At 43.9% G+C, this 19,700-nt stretch overlaps 1 protein-coding gene across 2 annotated transcripts in view; it reads right to left on the bottom strand.

Annotated features, from left to right (window-relative positions):
• Positions 1-19,700, bottom strand: part of LOC135397253 (Kv channel-interacting protein 1-like) — a 318,617-nt gene that overhangs the window by 86,908 nt on the left and 212,009 nt on the right. The gene's annotated exons all lie outside the window — the stretch shown is intronic.

Here is a 19,700-nt window from a genome sequence, read left to right as displayed (position 1 = left end):
CCAATGGCAGCTTTGGAGCGGCATTCCAGCCAAGGTCGCTCCAGGGAGCAACCGAGACTGCTCCGCCAAAATAGGCAGATTCAACTGGAACACAACGTGACGTACCACTTGTCGCTCGTGCTTCCTATTTCCTGTCTCTACTTCGCCAACATGGCCGCTTCGCAACGCGTCTTCGCCGTGACTAGTATTTCGCGTCGTACGTTAGCGATTTTGTTTCATGAAGGAAGCGATAGGTCAGACATTACCAGGGCAACGTTAGGGGATTAGGAGGACCTTGATGTTGCGAAACATGGCATTATAATGGAACATGAGCATCTTCTTCTTCTTCTTCCTCCGTCTCTGGCCGCCATCCACGAAGGGAGATTACCCAGGGCTAAACTCCAAGTTGTGCGGAAGTGTTCCAGTCGCAGATTCGGATCACTTGCTCTAGGCCAGATCAAGCCGCTCCACTGCGGAGCCTGCCCCTTGCTCCCACTCTGCCATTGGAATTCAACATGAGTACCGACATCGTCGATTTTTTTCATATTTTTTTAGGTGCATTTCACATATTCAGTTTTTAAATTGGAATCCATTTCCGAACGTTTTTCCCGACTGGAATCCCTTCCCGGTCAGACTCCGCGCGTGACGTCACGAATATGGCGCGCTGTGGTTTCGCCCTCGTGTCACAGAAAATCATCGTCACCGTCATTATCCTTCGGACAAAAAGCTTGCCTTGCATGATGGACGTGCGACGTTGACGCGTCGGCGACACGATGGACGCGTCACCGCGGTGCTCTAGAGAATCTAGAGCACATTATTCTTTATTGCCCACACTACAAACATTCCCGAACCGCGCTCTCCGGGTCTCTTATTCAGCTGGACTCTCTCTCTCTCAAAATTGCTTGGTCCCTGGCCAAATCCAGCCCACCAACGCTCTGCCCTCAAAGCTCCTTTGACCTTTTTAGACACAATAGGACTTGGATTATGCAGTTATTACGACCAAATTTTTATTAGGACTCAATTATTGTGAACGGGCTCATTATTTCATTCCCCGCATCACCACCAGCAATGGGGTTAGAGCATCGCCCCCTATGGCTATGATACTCCCCATTCATGATCTCAAAATAAAGTTGTTGTTGTTGATCCTAACTTTCTAGAATTATTTCTCGTTTCTCATTTGAAAATGACACGACATTCCAGAAATAAGTAACGTAGGATAAGTGAGTAAGATGAGTCACGATAATGTAAAGGATAAGTATCCGTGTGAGCGGTGTTCGGTGGGTACAATGCCTACCATAGCCTATTCTAAATGCAAAGAGGAAAGGCTCATGCACTCCATCGAATGTCAATTTTTATGTCGAATATCTTTCCGCCCCAGTATTATTATGCGCAGCATACATATTCCGCTTGAATATAAAGATAGGCATAGTTATACCTCAATATACTATATATATATATACATGTATATCGCCTGCATTACAGCTGAATTTCAATTACCATGCGTAGACCTAAGATCAAACCGGCCGTCCGTACCCAAAGCAACAGGAAAACAAACCGAGAGAAGGAAGGGAAAATAAAAGAGGAGAAGGAGAAGAGGAAGAAGCCGGCCCAGGAATCTTTGTCGTGTTCAGAATCATAAAGCACAGCGCTTCGATAGAGCAGGCAGAAAATTATTCTTTTTTTCTAACGCCGAATTGGTCTATTTTCTCGCTTTCGATGCCGTGACGTCATTGGTTTTCCGGTTTCTGCTCAGCGAGGCATCGAAATCACCAATCAGACGATTTCAGAAAATCCCAGGGCTCCTTGCGTACGCGTTGCATCCTGGGAGATTACTGGAATGAACGGTCCTTCACGTTTCGTTTTCGCTCACCTTGACTCCTCGTGGACAATCGGCTTAGAGAGAACGAACCGAAACAGTTTGGAGACCTTCTCCTGCTCTTTTTTTCAGCAAGTTCCCAGAGTTCAAAGCGGCGCCAAAGTCTCTGGGATCTTCTGAAGTCCATTACAACAAAAGCTGCGCAATGCTCTTGCTTATTTCAAATGATGTACTTCCGGTTCCTTAGTAGGACGCAATGGAATTTCTACCCAATAGACGGCTCTCTGTTTACAAACATGTGATGTCACGAAAATACCGGTTCGAGAGGTTACATTTCGCTGTGGTAGGCAAGAAGGGAGGGGGGGGGGACACGTCGGCTGATAGGCTGATAAAAGATGATAGTGCCCATTAGCATGCTTTGCGCGGTGGCGTTACGTAATCAATGACAAACTATGGCTGCACCTCCAGATTGCAGTTCGAAATTACAGGCACCAGTACATCGAAAATTTGTATAAATTAATCGTTTTCCAAATATTGTCATTGCCCCAGATGTTGAATCCTTGTTTTTTGTTTTTTTATTCTGTGTTAGCGCCGCGAAGCAACCGTGGCTATATGAGCGGCCGGTGTACAGACGCGTGGACAGATGAAGAGAGGACAGCTGGAAGGAATGGGGGACAGGGGGTTAGTGTGCGTCCTGGGCCGACTTCAGGGGGACCTGTGCCGGCATTCGTCTGGAAAATCTACAGGAAAATCCAAGGAAGTCCTCAGATAGCACGGCGGGTGGTACAAGATTCGAACCCACGACCTTGGCTATCACCAAGGACCTGGTGCTTTCGCCATGCCGCTGGTGAAATGCTTCTGTCCTGCACAATTTTCTCGGTGGAAATTTCTTCAAAACGCCCTTCTCAGCTTCAAGGGTAAGTTACTTCGAAAAATAACCAAGTTACGGTTACAACAATATAGCATGGGAAACTAGTGAGTTCTGCAGCTCGAGCTAGCTACAGTTACAAAGTTAAAGTAACTAGGACTAACTAGACTTCGCGAGAATTCGAAAAAAAAAACACACACACACACACACAAAACAATAAGGTGAGCATCATATCGAACACGAACCACCCCATCGATACCGAGTACAACATTCGTATTCATTTTGGGCGAGTAATTAATTGGTAAATGATGACAACAGCAAACCGAAACCGAAATGCGAAGAGCAGAAAACAGAGCTCCATATTACGGCGGTTCGTCCGGAGGAGGATACCGTGACGTCACCCAGCATTGTCGTCTGTTTCGAAACCTGCATTCTCCCTTGCCGGATGATGTCAGCAGCGTGTTGCTCTCAGAGCCCTTTCGCTTCGTAATTAATTCGTTCGAATAAAATCTGCGCAGTTTTGGAGCGAGATATTTCGTAGATATGTTCCTGACATCCCAAAGGTCACGGATATACCACAACCCCTGTGGTGTTTACTACCGAACACTGGTATCCGTGCCAACAAAACGTTGTACAGAACAAAAATTAAATTTCGGCAACGAGTGTTCCAGCCTAAAACCTTACGGCCCCAAATACTGTGTACATAAACTACAGGGTCTCTAAAAGGTCAGTCACATTTTCGCGCCTGACGCCATACCTACTTGACGGACAAACTTTCAAACGAAATAATACGAAAAAATCGTGGTTACCAGGCGCTGTATAACAAAGTAAATACGACCACGCAAACTTTCGTCTTCATGCATTTCCTATGCGCTATACCGATGTAAACACGGCAGTCTACCGCTGGTTGAGTGCAGCTCCAGCCTATAGGGGGTAGCGGCTTGGAAACCGAAACAAATTTATGTCGGCTAGCGCCCCTAGGCGGAGGCTATACACAACTGTTGACATACCGCCGTATTTACGTCGGTATAGCGCATAGGAAATGCATGAAGACGACAGTTTGCGTGGTCGTATTTTTTTTTTATTACACTGTGCTTGGTAAGCACGATTTTTTTTTTCGTAGGTTCTTTACTCTGAGGCAGCGGAAGTCTGTGCGTCAAGCAGGTATAGCGCAACGCGCGAAAATGTGACTGACCCTTTAGAGCACCCACCCTGTATAACAAGTGTGTATGTACGGGGTTCGCCAAGATAAACTTCGTGGGAGATGAAACAAATAGAAGCAGTGTCGAGAAGCTAAAGTAGATGTTAGAGGACGTATTACGCTCCAAAATTTTATGTACATGACTGCCACTTGGTCCGTTTATCTGCGGAGAAATCGTGAAAATTAAAAAAAAAAAAAAAAAACGTCGATGCCTAATATTTCCGATCGGCTATACCTGTGTTCCAGCTCCTTCCGTCAGATGGCGACACGGTCTACCGCGGCGTTGCAGACGACATCGAAACCACGTGAAACAAGTCGTCTTTCACCGTGCGAAGTAGTCTGCAACACCGCGTTCGACCGTGTCGCCATCTGACGGAAGGAGCGGAAACACAGGTATAGCCGATTGGAAATGTTAGGCAGCCGCGGTTTTTTAATTTTTTATCCGATTTATCCGAAGAGGAACGCACCAAGTGGCAGTATTGACACACAATTTTGGAGCGTAATACGTCGTCTAACATTTACTTTAGCTTCTCGACACCGTTTCTATTTGTTTTATCTTCGTCACAAACCCCGATGTTTATCTTTGCGAACCGCCTGTATAACAAATTTGTTCGAGAGACGTACTGCCTACGCTGGGCTTCGATGAAATCCTAATCCTAATCCTCAAGCTTGGGCCAAAGCCCACACTCTTCTGGGAACAGCTTTTGATCCACTGCTCCGCTACAAAGATAGAGAACAAACAAGGACTTTTATATAATATCTCTCGTACTCGTCGATGTTATTCTAAGAATATAGTGTTCATACTCTGACGAATCGGTCAGAACGAGGGAAAAAAGAACAACAGTCCCGCTCGTAATCCATTTTTGATTAAATAAGGCTTCTTCCGGGAACATGTCGTCACGGCGCAATTGATTAGTCATACGTGGACGCTGTTTCTAAAAGTAGCAGCGCCTCTAGAGGAGGAATAGTGAACTACAAAAACTGGGATGTATGGCTCTGTTTTTGTCGATATACTCGTGGATTTATAAAGGATTCACTTTGACGTCGTAACATAACAGTTATTGAAATAACACATAATACATTGCATAAGGTACCTTTTTTTTTTTGCTTGCCAACATTTTGGTGGTCGTTTTTCGCGGAATTTTATTAGTGTAGTAATCCTTTCGTGGACCCCGTTCTTCGCGTTGTCTCGTATAGGCGAAATATAGTATCTTTTGCGAGATACGTTCACGCGAAATCTCTCTCTCTCTCTCTCTTTTCGTGATAATTCGCCGGGAACTTCGTTGGGCGGCCCATGTTCTCTATCACTCACCCATCGTCTATATTCGCTCCGAGATCGAACAGTGTCGGCGCGCTGCGGAGAAACGCTGAACTACCACTGTGTGGACGCGTCGTCTGCTTTTACACGTTTATTCAGCGTTTACTGCTGTAGATGGAGCATTGGGGAACCGAACAGTATCGTACCAGTCATCTTCCGGTGAATATATACTAGAATTACGGAAAAGAACCATCAACCTCCGAACACTAGAAAGGTGACAGTTTCGCCCCCTATAGGTCGATCTCGCAGCGAATACTCCAGCGCACTCTTTCGCGGCTCTGTCGATTCGCGAACGTTATGAGGCACCGAACGTAAACGTATGCCTACTACAACGTTTATGAAACGCCAAAGAAATTTCAACTTCCAATATTTCGCAGACGCAGCTGTCCGTTATCTCAATCTGCTTTCTAGTCCTTTGGCAGGAAATCGTTTTCATTGGGGACCGCCGTATTATCGATAAGGCGACAATCAATATCGAACGAGCGCCCTTCTGGGTCAGGAATATAGCCCATATACGTTGCTTTTTAGCTGATCCGTGACCTTCGTATCGAACGGAAAAACCGGCCGGTTGTTAAGCAAAATGTCCCTTATCTCATGTGCAGTACACGTACACGGTGAAATTTCGTTTTAAAGGAGTACAGAGGGCCATCCAAAGAAATTTCAGATTAAGACATCTGATGAATGTGTGTGTGTGTGTGTGTGTGTGTCATTATACCGAATAGCGCGAAAGGTTTTGATGTGTGCAATTTGTTTCCCAGAAAAAAATTCACATAAACATAGCTCCGCGCGTTCACCCTTAACTCGCCACTCCAGCTATAATGTACAGGCGAAAATTTCATCACCAACCTTAGCGCAAAAATGATACCATTAACGCTCGTGATCGTCACAAGGGCTGGCGTTTTGTGACAGTTAGCGTAACTGCATGACACATGTCACAGCAAGGCGTACGGCGCCAGTTTTCAGCCAATCAGGGGAGAGGACCATGTCATTCGGGATGATGGTTGGCTAGGAGCGTGCTATGCAGTGAAGTTCTGTTTCGAATGTGTCGAGCAAATCACGAAAATAATAAGAAAAATAAAAGTCAAATTTATCTCGCTGCTGAGCCACAAGTTCAACGCTTTTTTTTGCTATACATCCCTGGAGCTTTAACTGCCTCTGCTACAAAAGTCCGTGTTAAAGGAAACTATCAGGTGTCATCCCATAAAATGTGGCGCTAACAAAGGCTTTCGTGCGGGAGAATTGCCATAAAACACGCTAGGGTTCGCACACAGCAGACGCAAAACTGCGTGCAGAAACGTGCATACAAAAAAAAAAAAAAAGAAAAAAAACTCGAACCACTTTACTCCGCTTCGTCCTAACTAGTAGAAGGCGATTCAGTATACCGAAAAGGAAGCGCAATAATTTGAAAACATAAAAACGAAATGCACACAGTCCATGAAAGGTCCCCCAGGGCGGAGCCACCATCGCCTTCACCATCGCCCTCTTCACACAGTCTTATAGCAGGCGATATCTCTCTGTGAGAAAAAGGTCAAGTCAGTCCCGCAGATAATGAGTCTGCAAAGAAACCCGACAACAAAGAACTCGGGGGACAAAGGAGGTACTGCCCATCCTAGCCAGAGGATAACGCACTGATTATAGCGGGACAAAAAGGGGGAAGAAAAGAAAAACGAAAGGAGAAGGAACGAAATATCTAGCAGAAGACACTTCCTTTCCCGCTCCTGTTTGAAGCAGACGACGATTTGTTTTCGCCTTCTGCTTGAAGCAGACGACGTCATCTTTCACAGACAGGTGCACGTTTACACACTCGTGTCTTTGACGTCACGTACCTTTAGTTCCGAAATTGCCGAGGTGAGTATTTATATCCGCTATATATATTTCAGGCAGCGAGAAGTTGTAGCCAGCGAAGAGCGTACCTTGAAAGGCAGAAGGCAGGTTATATCGAGGAAACGGGTGGGATGTTATTGCGAGCACGGGCGAAAGGTCGGTTGTGTGTGTTGGGTTATTTATTGTAGTTGAAATGATGCCGGCGGGGAACAGCAACGCGTTCTGACGAGTTTTGTGAGCTTGGTTGTGCGATATATGTGGCGTAGAAAGAGTTTTGTGTTCGAACGAGGTTTGTCAAAATGGAAATCCTTTAGGAGTTGCAGCGGTGTCTGAAACAGTGCAGTCAAATGTACCACTCAAATAATAAACAGAGCCAAAAACTAATATACAAGTTTGGTATTGTAAACTACGTCATTATAGTATGACTTGGAGGTAGTTCATACTCGGGCGCAGGCAATATGTTTTGGCGAACGTATGTAAGATCTGCGAATGAAGCACAGAGATGTAAGATCTATGAAAGAGTAAAGTAAAACACAAGAAAGAAAAATCTAAAAGGAATCACACAGAAAAGCTTACAAAAATCCGGACCGCCGAACCGAACCGAAAATAACCATTATTTTTCGGCTGAACCGGACTGAACCGAACCGGTATTGCTCCCGCCATCCAGTGGAGCTGAACCGGAAACCGAACCGACTGAAGAAATTTCTGTTAGCCGTTCAAACAACAGAAATACTGAAATTGCTTATCTGGCGTCCTCCGACGTTTAATATTTTTCAATGTTACTCGGAGCTGACTTTTACGGCTTGCTTGTGGATACGCTGTCTATGATGCACAGTAGCAGAAGCAGCAGTCGTATCGAGCCAGATCAACGTTTCTTTTTTTTTTTTTTTCTGTTACCCGTGTTCCATTACGTTCACCCCCGAAACCATAAAGAAACAGCGAAAATAAAAATACAGATTATCGTCGTCTCCATTGCACGTATTGCTACGTCAGAAGCTTTTGTATATTCTCAGTTCATCCCACATGCTTTATACAACGAACCTATCTTGAACAGGTTAATTTTTTCGCTAACCCGTTTGAACCGACACAGTCAGAACCAAACTTTTGCGTCTGAATTGGAACCCGAGCCGAATCGAACCGATAAAAGTGTCGGTTCGACACTCTGCAAAAAGCACCTCTCAAATACACCTTCCCTGCACGCCTACTCAAGTTGCGGTGAAGTACGCTTTACAGGAAGACTCGTTAATTAACGTCCCGTCACACCAAATTCGAAGTAGCCACAGCGCCAAAGTGATTAAAAAAAAACAACAACAACAAAACACATACACGTAATAGCACGCTCTCGGTACGAAAACGGACCGAGAACTACTTTACAAAATATGTCGAGAAGAAGAAGAGTATAAAAGAAAACTAAGCAGTATATCACAACAAGGCGTACGCTACCATTAACGCGAGTAACATATGGCGCGAGCGTAGCAGACGACGGAATGGTGTCTGCTTCAATAAAACGCCGCAGATGATTTCCAACGCAGAAGCCCTGTGGCTTCCAGAGGGCGCCCGTGCGGCTGCAGGCGGCTATAGTGTCTAAGGGTACGACCGCTGAAAGCGTTCTTGTGAGTTGGAGCGAATCGTAAAGATTACGTAACATTCGAGTACCGATCGGTACTGGTTTAATCTAGACGGCGCTGGAACTGTCGAGCCTCTTTACCATCTGCAACGCGGGCGCCAGGCTGAGGTCATTGGGTTTCGTTAGATGAATGGGTTCTCCTATACATCTGTCTCCACGCCATGTTAAGGACCCCTGTAGTCGCGTCGCTATTTTCGTTTTTTTTTTTTTTTTTTGGTGCCCACCGGGGCGTCTCGTCCATATCGATTTCTGATCGGCCAAACTTCCTTCCTGCCGCCCCAGATGTCAGAAAGCGAACGTTCAATGATGCCCCGAATGTTATGCGGTGTCGTTTTCAGCTCAGTGACGTCCGATTAGACATTTTGTGGCGAGTTGGTGTGCAGTAAGAGCAGCATAGGAGAATGCCAGTCGTATAAACGATTGAGGTCTACCACCATTGCGTCGATCCCGTCGTATGGATGTGTGTACGAGGGAGAAAAATGTAAGAGTGAAAGGGGGATGAGTGAGAGAGTGGTTGGTTTGTCCCTTCAGATGACGCGCCCTTGGAAGTCGCGGGTTCGAGTCCTACAGCTGGCTAACCTTTTCAGTGACTTTCATCTTTACTTCCCTAATTTGGCCTAGATCGTTTTATACTGGATTTCTTGCTGAATTATCATTTACCTTGTAACTTTTTGTTGTAACTTTCGTAGCTGTAATTTTGTGACTGTTTTGAAAAAGATAAGTAGTTTCGTCGTATACAGCTGCTTTTATAAAATAGCGAGACCCCGGTTTTTTTTTACGCATTAAAGTGGACAACCTGTCTTTGCGTCGATTTTAATCGCAGAAAGGCGGATGCATATTGCAGCATAGGTCGTGAGGTAGTTGTAAAGTTTGTCCTTGAACATACTGTACTCTATTCATATCAACGCTGTACAACCGCACAAGTTGGGGAAATGGGCTTGCATACAAAACAGAGACCTTTGTTTTTACATCCGTGTATTGAAGCTGCGCAGTGACGCGATGTTGTACACAATCCTCGCTCTGTTTTTATGCTCAAATTCGAAAGGAAAAAAAAAAACGCGTTTTCCTTAAGGGTTTCTCGAATTTGAAGGAAGCCAAAAATGACTCGAATACTTTGGCCCCGTCGTTCCTTTGATTCTACCCACTTTCATCTCAAAACCGTAGAAAAAAAAAAAAAAAAAAAAACCCGTTACAGCATCGTCGAAGTCTACCTTGCCACGGTTGCCAGCAATGTGCATTTTCACGAAATATGGGAAGTTCGCCGAAACCGGTGTGCAGGCAAAAAAGAGAAAGAACGAAAGAAAGAAAGGAAAACCAGCAGTGCAGTAGAAATTCAATATCTATTCAGAATTCGCGGCACAATATATATAGTCTGAACTGAATTGTGACATACGCTAGATCCTATATATATAGACACCCTTATATGTGGGTAACATTTCAATTCTTTCCAGATACGTTCGAGAGATTCGAGAAGATATTCGTCGACGCCGAATCGACAGTAGAAAAGGTTGGCCACAATCCACACGGGCGACGACGGAGATATACGTCATGCTTCAAAAGATATATATATATATATATGCGTATTTTTGGAAAGATAGAAGATTTCGAAGTAATATGTAGTCCGAGAATATTTTCAAATGTCGTTATAAAAAGGACGAGAAAAGATGAAAGGGGTGTGGATTAGAATCGAAAGAAATAACAGCGAAATCTTGAACAAACATTAAGTCCAGCGTCGGTAAAACAATTTAGACAGGAGTAATGGTTAGACAAAAAAAAAAAAAGGAGATGGAGAGAGAGAGAGAGAGAGAGAAGAAGAAGAAGAAGAAGAAGAAGAAGAAGGAGGAGGAGGAGGAGAAGAGATACAGGGCGACATGAGAAAAACAAAAATTCCTTACAACTGAAACGATGTACTCGAAGTTTAAAGAATACGTCTATGCTTAAAATGGAACAGCGAGAACATCTTTTATACCTTTAGAATATTAGAGAAGAATTATTAGAATTAGAATTAATTAGAATAATAAGAATAAGAAGAATAATTAGAATAAGAAGAATTAAGAATAATTAGAATTATTAGAATATAGAGAATATTAGAGAATATCTTTATACAAATTAAGGCTTTGCGTCCTCCTCTACCTCGGTTTAATTACGTTCGTTTTTTTTGTTTTGTTTTTTTTCAGCTACGAACATTGTGGATTTTGGCCTGTAGAGGAGCGGGATAACATGACATTGCGAAGGCAGCGAAGGATTGCGGTAACGTTTATTTAAAAGATTAAAATAAAGAAACGCAGAAAAGGGGGCAAAAGGGAAAGCTCGAGAATTTTCGCGACAACATTTCTGCTTTCTCGTTTTTACACACTTTCCACCTCGAGCTGAGCAGAAGTAAATAAGAAAACACAGCTCAAGGACATCCACCTCACGCAGAATTGAATGAACGGAACAAGCAGTTTCAACCACAGCCTAAAAGAAAAAGAAATGGGGAAAAGCGGTTCCACCTCAAGCTGAAGGAAAGTAACAGAGCTATCAGTTCCATGCTAAACTAAAACAAGCAAAAAAAAAAAAAAAAAAAGATGAAGAAACAGTGTTCCACCCATAAATAAACGGAACAAACAGTTCCACGAGCCCTCAGCAAAATGAAATATATGGAACCAATCACTTGAACCTTAAAGGAAGACATCGCAAGGATACGAAAAAAAAAAAAAAAAAGAAGAAAGAAAGAAAGAAAGTAACAGATTAGCCTCGTACAGAATACAACATTCGCATTCATTTTGCGCGAGCAATTAATTCGTAAATGATGACAACAGCAAACCGAAACCGAAATGCGAAGAGCAGAAAACAGAGCTCCATATGACGGCGGTTCGTCCGGAGGAGGATACCGTGACGTCACCCAGCATCGTCGTCTGCTTCGAAACTTGCATTCTCCCTTGCAGGATGATGTCAGCAGGGTGTTGCTTTCAGCGCCCTCTCACTTCACAAAGGCGAAGCGCTCGCTTCGTAATAAATTCGTTCGAATAAAATCTGCGCAGTTTTGGAACGAGATATTTCGTACACATGTTCCCGACATCCCAAAGGTCACGAATATATCACAGCCTTTGTGGTGATTTTGTCCCATTTTGAGTCCCACTTTAAGAAGAAAAAAAAAAAGAAAAGAAGCAGCCTCACTTGAAGCTACAAAAAAATAAAACCCTCAAAGAAATAAGCCAAACCAGCAGCCCCGTCTTAAGACACAAGAGAAAAATGGAAGCGGAAGTCCTACAATAAGAGAGAGAGAGAGAAAGAGAGAGAGAGAAACAGAACTGAATAAAGCAGCAATTTCAACACCATCTGATCGATGTTCCATAGCAGGAACCGCGCTTTGTCACCATGAACGACCACCTCAAAAAAAAATGTTCCGATGCCACACGCAGACATTCGCATCGATCACGAAGTGCAGACGTCACGTGACACTCCGATGTCACGTGACGTTCATGCACGTTGATGGAGTGCACTTGAGTTTCGCCCGAATTGAGTGAGCTTAACTTGACGAAATTATGCCGTCTGTGCGCTCCACAATTTTCCCGAGCAGACGGAACGCTGGAAGAATCTTTGGATAACGAACTCGCGTTATAAATGGGAGTTGTTCCGCGTAGACCGCATTTCCTACCGCTACGTGGCGCACATGATTCGCTGATGTGGTTGAGATAATGAACGCCTCCATGCCTGTATGTGTGTAAAAACAGGCTAATGTGGATGCTTTGCCCGGAACGGTTAGTGAGAGCTTTCGTGGATGATGCCAGTGAAGTACTAAGCGGTGGTGGTGTTAGCAAGTACTCGCGAGTCGTTAGTACTGTATTACCGGGATTCTATTTTTGCGCGGTTTCTTTCGGAGTTTCAAGCTTTTTGCGTGTCCTGTTCCGTAACTATGAGATGAAGTTCTTTTTTTTTCCTTTACTCAGTATTTCATCGCCAAGTCAGCATTTCCAGGACATTACCTATTATATTCCTACCTCAATACATGTTTTTCGATTATATCATGGAGGCGCAGTTACAATACATGTAACTATGTGTGTATATATATATATATATATATATATATATATATTTATTTATTTATATACCATTATATACATGTGACGTAACGACGAAGAGACCGAACTCACGCTCGTGCATGGGCAGGGATATTCATTAAACTGACATTGCTCGGGACGGATGTTCCTGTGTTCATCACTAGAAAAGGATTTGCTATGAATTAAACTAGTTCATTGAAGAGCGCTACGGGAAATTTACATTGTCTACGTTGCGACGGAGGCTCCGTCTTGACGAAGACGGAGCCTTTGTTTTTGTCCTGACGGAGAGAGTGCTACTGTCGAAACGTCTACCGTTCTTTTAAACGTTTCATAGCATATTATGATCTACCCATTAAATACATTCGTTTTTGTTAACTTTCCTGTAATATCGCTCGTCCACGTCTTACTATTTTACTTTTATTCAACTTCGTAGCCGTCTGATATATTAACCTCTTTAACCTATATATATGTGCATATATGTTTATAAGTCAAACGTCGCCATGCAAGTACTGGACAGCTGTTACTGCAGCCAGTGCTGGCATGGAAACGTTTGACTTACAAACATATGCTATACGTGCAGCCAAAGAGCTCCGGCTACTTTTTCCCCTGATATATATATATATATATATATATATATACTCTGCGTGCAGCCATAGAAGCCATCTTAATCTGTAATTTTTAATTTCAAATGCGTCTAGTGTCATTTACATGTTTCTTTAATGGCTTTATTTCCCTTCATTATATATATATACTAGTCTATTTATTGGAGAATTAAAAATTGGAGTTAAATAATTCACAAAAAATTATTTTTTGTTAACTTCTCTGTAATCATTTGTCCACGTCTTGTTATTTTACTATATATAGAGGTTATTAGGTTATGAGGTTATATAAGGAGGTTATGAGGTTATATACCTCACCATATATATATATATATACGTGTATATATATACTGAAATATAATGTAAATATAATAACATATAAATCATTAAGATCCCTTGATTTGATTAGGCATGCCAAATAATTGGAAAACGTTATGCTCTTAGAAAACCAGCACCGCGTCGTTCTTGAAGCATGGTTATTTGTTGATGCAATGTTGTGAATGATGTGTTGTTGACAACAGAGCTTATTGATCTCTTCGGCAACGTGTATATGAAGCACGCGTTGACAAAGAGCACGACATGTGCTGAAGAAGTCCTCCACTCCAGAAATCCCATCATCAAGCTCAAGACAAAGTTTGAATCCGGGAAAGTGCACGATCACTAGACGAGACAAGACAAGACGAAGCGTATACGCAGTAGCAGACGACACAGAGACGATCAACGTGGCAGAAGGAGAGATTTCATCTGTGTTTCAAGCGGAAGTACACGCTAGAGCAGCGTACCGTGAAAAAAACGGTTCGTTAGGCCTACGACGTTGTTGGGACATGCTACTGTCGCTTGGCGTTGTCTTTCTACGTTCTTGCAAAATCTACGTTTGCGTTTGTCATGCAGACGAATTGCTTGCATGATAAGATATGAAACGTGACTGGTGCGATAATCCAGACTTACGGGTGGCGTCTCTGAGTGCTGTCGTGTTGTTCCTTCTCATGATTGCAGTGCCTGAATGGAGCGTGCGCAGAAGTCGATTTCTGCGTGCCATCAAAATTAAATTCACCGCGTCAGCTACCCCAGCAGCACAATGTACTGAAAGTAGAGTTGCAATAGGGGTGGACGGTATGTGTCTTATCAATGTTCTTTAGTTTCAGGAGTCTGTTCAAGGCCTTCCACTTACTCGTCCACCCCTATTGCACTCGACTTTCAGTACATTGTGCTGCTTGGGATGTGTCTTATCAATGTTCTTTAGTTTCAGGAGTCTGTTCAAGGACTTCCACTTACTCGTCCACCCCTATTGCACTCGACTTTCAGTGCATTGTGCTGCTTGGGATGCAGTCACTTCCCGAAGATTCTGTGTAGATGAATGCGCCAATTATTAAGATTATCACTTCCAGTCTGACGCCAATACATTTCAGATACACTTCGTAATGGCCCAGGCTTTATGTATTCAGATGTCCGTATACAATGGGGAGACTGGGAGTAATTCGGTAGTCTCCCGGATAATGCGCGAGAGTTGGCAGGTACACATTGGTCAAACAGGTTGAGTTCGACTGGTTATAGACGCGGTATGGAGACATTCGTTGCCAAGTTTGCGTACAGAAATGCGCATGAGCAGAAAGTACGTCTTTTGTGTTAATCGGGGTACGTAACGATTGAAAACGTACAGCACTTTCAACAAGCTTTTGCCCAATCCGTCGTCAGATCGAAGGCCATGACTCTATCATTGCATGACACGCGACTACACCGGTATTGTATGGAAGGCGCGCGTGCTGTGCTATGATTGTTCCGAGTGTGGGAGCTCACTGTCTTCTATCTCCCAATGCACCCACGCGCTATTTGTATGCCTAAGCGATCATAGGTATAACGCCGTGCAAAAAAAATATCGGAGTAGTTACAAATGTAGTTGAGCAACTACATCCTAGTAGTTGCAAAGTAGTTTGAACTATGAAAGATGAAAGTCACTGAAAAGGCTAGCCAGCTGTAGGACTTAGGAACCCACATCTTCTGGATTACAATGTTTTAAGTGGTGCGGCTGTGATGTAATTACACTAGCAGCGCAACTACAATTTGACGCAGTAGTTAGCAGGGGCGGATTTAAAAGGAGCAAGAGGGGGGGGCGACCGCCCCCCCCCATACGGCTGTGTTCCCTATGTAAAAACCCTATCTTCTGGATGATGCCGTGCCGCAAAGCACGAAATTTCTTAAGACCGCCCCCTCCATGACGGACCCTTAATCCGCCCCAGGTAGTTAGTGGTTATAGTTAAACTGCTAAAAAAGTAGTTACAGCACGTCTCTGGAAACAAAGTATGCCGTCGGGGAGCACAGCCAGATATACGACTCTAGAAGGAAAAACACACAAAGAAAAATCCTCGACTGTGTACACAGTCCCGCGGCAGAGAAAAGCCCCATCTGAACCTCTATAGCAACATCTTTTTTTTCTCTCTCTCTCTCTTTGCAGCCTATACCCTTCAACAGCTCGTATGTTAGCGTCTGAGAGCTGCATATACTGCTTGACTCCACAACTTGAAAGCACTGCTTATACAAAGACGCGAGCTTGAAACCCGTGCAACGCTTTATCGCCGGAGGATATTTTTAAGGTCTGGCCTTAGAAAGAACTCGGATAATTGTTTATCACTGCGAAGGGTCGCTAATGAGCCGCTGACTCAAGTCTTTTTTCGGTTTGCTTCATTCTTTGGCGACCAGGGAAAAAGCTCGGTGTTTGCAAAAGGCACTACAGACTATACAAAAGGAGCATAAACAAAAGGCAACTTTCGTTTTTCTTTTCTTTTCTTTTTTTTACTTTCAAGAGGTAGCTTTATAAGGCTAACCCCCGTGTGTAGGTCCGTACGTATTATGTATTTCCTATTGCATAGTTTCGCGAATATATACTACGAAGCGAAACAGAGAGCACGCAGTGAACTATTATTGGAACTACCAACGGAACGAAACGTTAGTAGTGTTATACGCACGATACAGTGATGGGGAACACTTGAAGTACCCAGTACTCAGGTACTACACTCTAAGAAAAAAAAGAAGGAGTAAAATGGGGAGTAATTGCAGCTTCTAGTGACCTAGACTGCAACTACTCCCCATTTTAGTCCCCTAAACCCGACATTTACTCTCCAGGACTGCAAACTGGCACTGAATTTCACAAATGGTCTTCCTAATGCAACAGACCGCGTCAATATGTGCTCTTGGTCACGACCTACTAGATTATAACGACCATGTCACAATCAGAAAACCCTATGAGGAGCCTGTCCACACGATCCGCCAGGGGCGATACTGATCGGCACAACACGATTGGACGATGGAAATTTGAATTCTGAACGCGCAGAAGCGTGTGTACGACTACCGTAGCAGACGACAGCGATAGCCCCTATGAAAACGCGTAGAATGATGATGATAATCAACCTCAGAATGAAACATCTGTGGAACATCCACCGCTTGTACAGAAATACTAAGGTAAGCTGAAGTACAAAGTATTGTAGAAGTTGAGGAAGCAATAACTGGGACGATCAGAAGCGCCACCGCTACCTTCCAAAAATGCGGTGCATAGAAGGGGTGCGCCTGACATGGTCGTTATAATCTAGTAGGTCGTGCTCTTGGTCCATTTGATGGCATAAGGTTGGTATATAACTTCATAGTTTTCCACCCACACAGAGTAAGAAACAGTTAGCGCTTCTTTCTTCGCAAATTGTGCCGTATACGTATGTGGCAAGATTTTATATCGCTCGATATATCCGGGTTGACGGTTTGATTCGAAGTATTTTCATGCGTGCACACGAATTATATACCCGGGACTCTTAGAACAGAGCGTGAAATGCAACCTCCACTCTGTGACATGTATTTACTGCAGCGCATTTCCTCCCGAAAGGGACTATTTTTTTTTTGTGGCAATGCATTTAGTCCCGAAAAGGAGTAAAATTACTCCTCTTTTTTTTTCTTAGAGTGTACTTTAAGCTCATTTTTGAATACTTGCACTTTACTTCAAAACTACCATTTTGCAGAAGAAAAAAGTTTGCCATTTAGCCAATCAAAACATAAATCACTTTTAATTTTGTAACCGCCAAACAGTGACACGCGAGTACTTTAAAGTATACTTGTCCCAGTATTTTGTACTTTACTTTCATTGGAATTGGAAATGAAAGAAAAATATGGAGATGTTAGTCCCGACCCAGTCAGGACTGACTATACTCCAAATCGCGTTTGTGGGTGGAACAATAGAGCCAGAAAAAAGACAGAAGAACAAAAACAACAACAACAAACAAACGGGAAAGAGGTAGACTGGGTCAAGCAGAGGAATGCAGAAAGGAAAAAGGGGGAAAGGAAAGGGGGAGGGAAGTGAGAGAAGCTCCTGCTCGTGGATGGTGATGGCGATGTAATAAAGGGGAAAAAAAAGGGGATGTGAGTTCACACGAGCGATATTCCCCACAATGCTAGAGCGGAAGATGCGAAAAACGTCATAGCTTTCTGGTGTCACGTGATCGCGAGCGCTCAACGTTGTATCTTCGCGAACACTACTAACCGTGCCTATGTAGCAGACGACAGGAAAAGACGCTGACGGTGTCGTCTGCTAAGTGCGCATTACGCCACTCCCGATATCCCGGCACCGTGTGAATGCTCAACGTAACACGGAACGGAACTTCGGCTCTGTGAGCAATGTTTCCGCCTTTTCTTCGCACTAGAATATTCCGTGAGGATGTCGCTCGTGTGAATACACGGTTACACACAGAAACATGTCGTGGAACATATACGTATGTACATGACATATACCCACATATGTACATGATCCACATAGCGTTTCAGCAACAGCTGCCTGACAATTCCATATTCGACCAGGCACTACTAGTCGTTTAATTTTTTGTTTTGCCTCAATGAAACAGAGAAAGGACATGAAACGGATCGGTGTGATCCACAACGGGCGGCACGGAAATGCATGGGACGGCAATTAAGCCTCGCGTCGATAGACCAAGAGGAGAATTTGAAGACGGCCGATATTGAAAGCTTGTCTGGGGTGCGCGTGCCGTCGCCACGCACATTGTGGTTAGAATCTGTTTGTTTTTCCCCGTTCTTGCCGGCGGCTCCATAAATCGAACGGCGCGGAAATGGCGGGCAAACTTCGTTAAGCGTCTCGTTCCTGTTTGCGTTGGTGCCGCTGGAAGTAACTCCACGTCGTCGTCGTTGTAGTTCCCTGCTCCTATAGGGTGTGTGGGCTGTGGAGATAAACCTAAGTGGCATTTGGAAAGCACATATACGTCTTTCGGCTGTGCTGTCTGGCGTTATTTCTGGGTTTTCCTCAGAAGCTTTCAGACATACGTCGGTACAGTTCCCTTAGAAGTCGGCCCAGGACGCCCATTCCCCAGGGCGTCAGTCGTGACGTTGCCCACCTCTGTGAGGTCGCCAACGGCAAAGCCCTCTCGTCATCATCACCACCTATATACATATATATCACAGCTTGTGTCTTTATTGGTATATGTACTTTGCTGGCTTTGCACTACGGCCTCCAGAGGTGTTGTGAACACCCTGGAACACCGTTCGTGCCGACCCTAAAGCGTGTCACATCCCTACGCTGTGCCGATGAGAGCCAAGAAGCTCGAAACGGCCGGCCACAGCTGGGATTGTGGCGTGCTTGACATATAAACATGTGCCCCACGTATTTCTTTATTTGTATAAACATATTAAGCATACATATGCATTTGCAAAATACATCTAGCGACGAAAACACCGGCTGACATGCATTAGAAGACCGATGTCAACATGTCGTTCTCAGGAGAGTTGCGTTGCAGATACCGCTACTGGCATTACCGATGAGCATCAATATGGAACATAGTTTCCGTTTCTGCACCGATAGCTCCCCTAGCGGGACCTGCATGCAACTCTCCTGAGACTGCCATGTGGCCATCGGTATAGCCCATTCTAATTAATTTATGGAAGCCCAAGTTTTCGTCGCTAGATTTATTTTGTTACACTGAGTTTAACTTCCGCGATTTTTCTGTAGGTTTAGCCCGCATAAATTCGTCATCGTGCGCCACCGAGATTTTTTGTCCGATAAACAGGCAACGAGTTATGTTTGCAAATGACGCTGAGGTTTATCAGCACGCACATCGTATACATCAGTGCGTAGAGGTTCGGCACTGCAAGAGAGTTTAACGACAGGGTGTTATGGATGTCGAAAAATGTTGAGAAACTATATATATATCTCGAAGCGCATGCGTTTAGTGCACTGTTCTAATAAATGCTGTAATATAATAATATTAATAATAATAACAATAATAATAATAATAATACTATCCTTATATTCCACGCGCAAAGTCACGCTCCTATCCTATAGTTGAGAGAAATCATTTGCCCTGGCACGAAGTACGTATTCTTGAGGCGGAGCCAGAGTAGCAGAACAGCAATGTCAAAATAATCAAAAGAAAGAAAACGTA

The sequence above is a fragment of the Ornithodoros turicata genome, chromosome 6 (assembly GCF_037126465.1).
Source record: "Ornithodoros turicata isolate Travis chromosome 6, ASM3712646v1, whole genome shotgun sequence".
Classification (NCBI taxonomy): domain Eukaryota; kingdom Metazoa; phylum Arthropoda; class Arachnida; order Ixodida; family Argasidae; genus Ornithodoros; species Ornithodoros turicata.
This window is presented reverse-complemented; position numbering and strand designations above follow the sequence as displayed.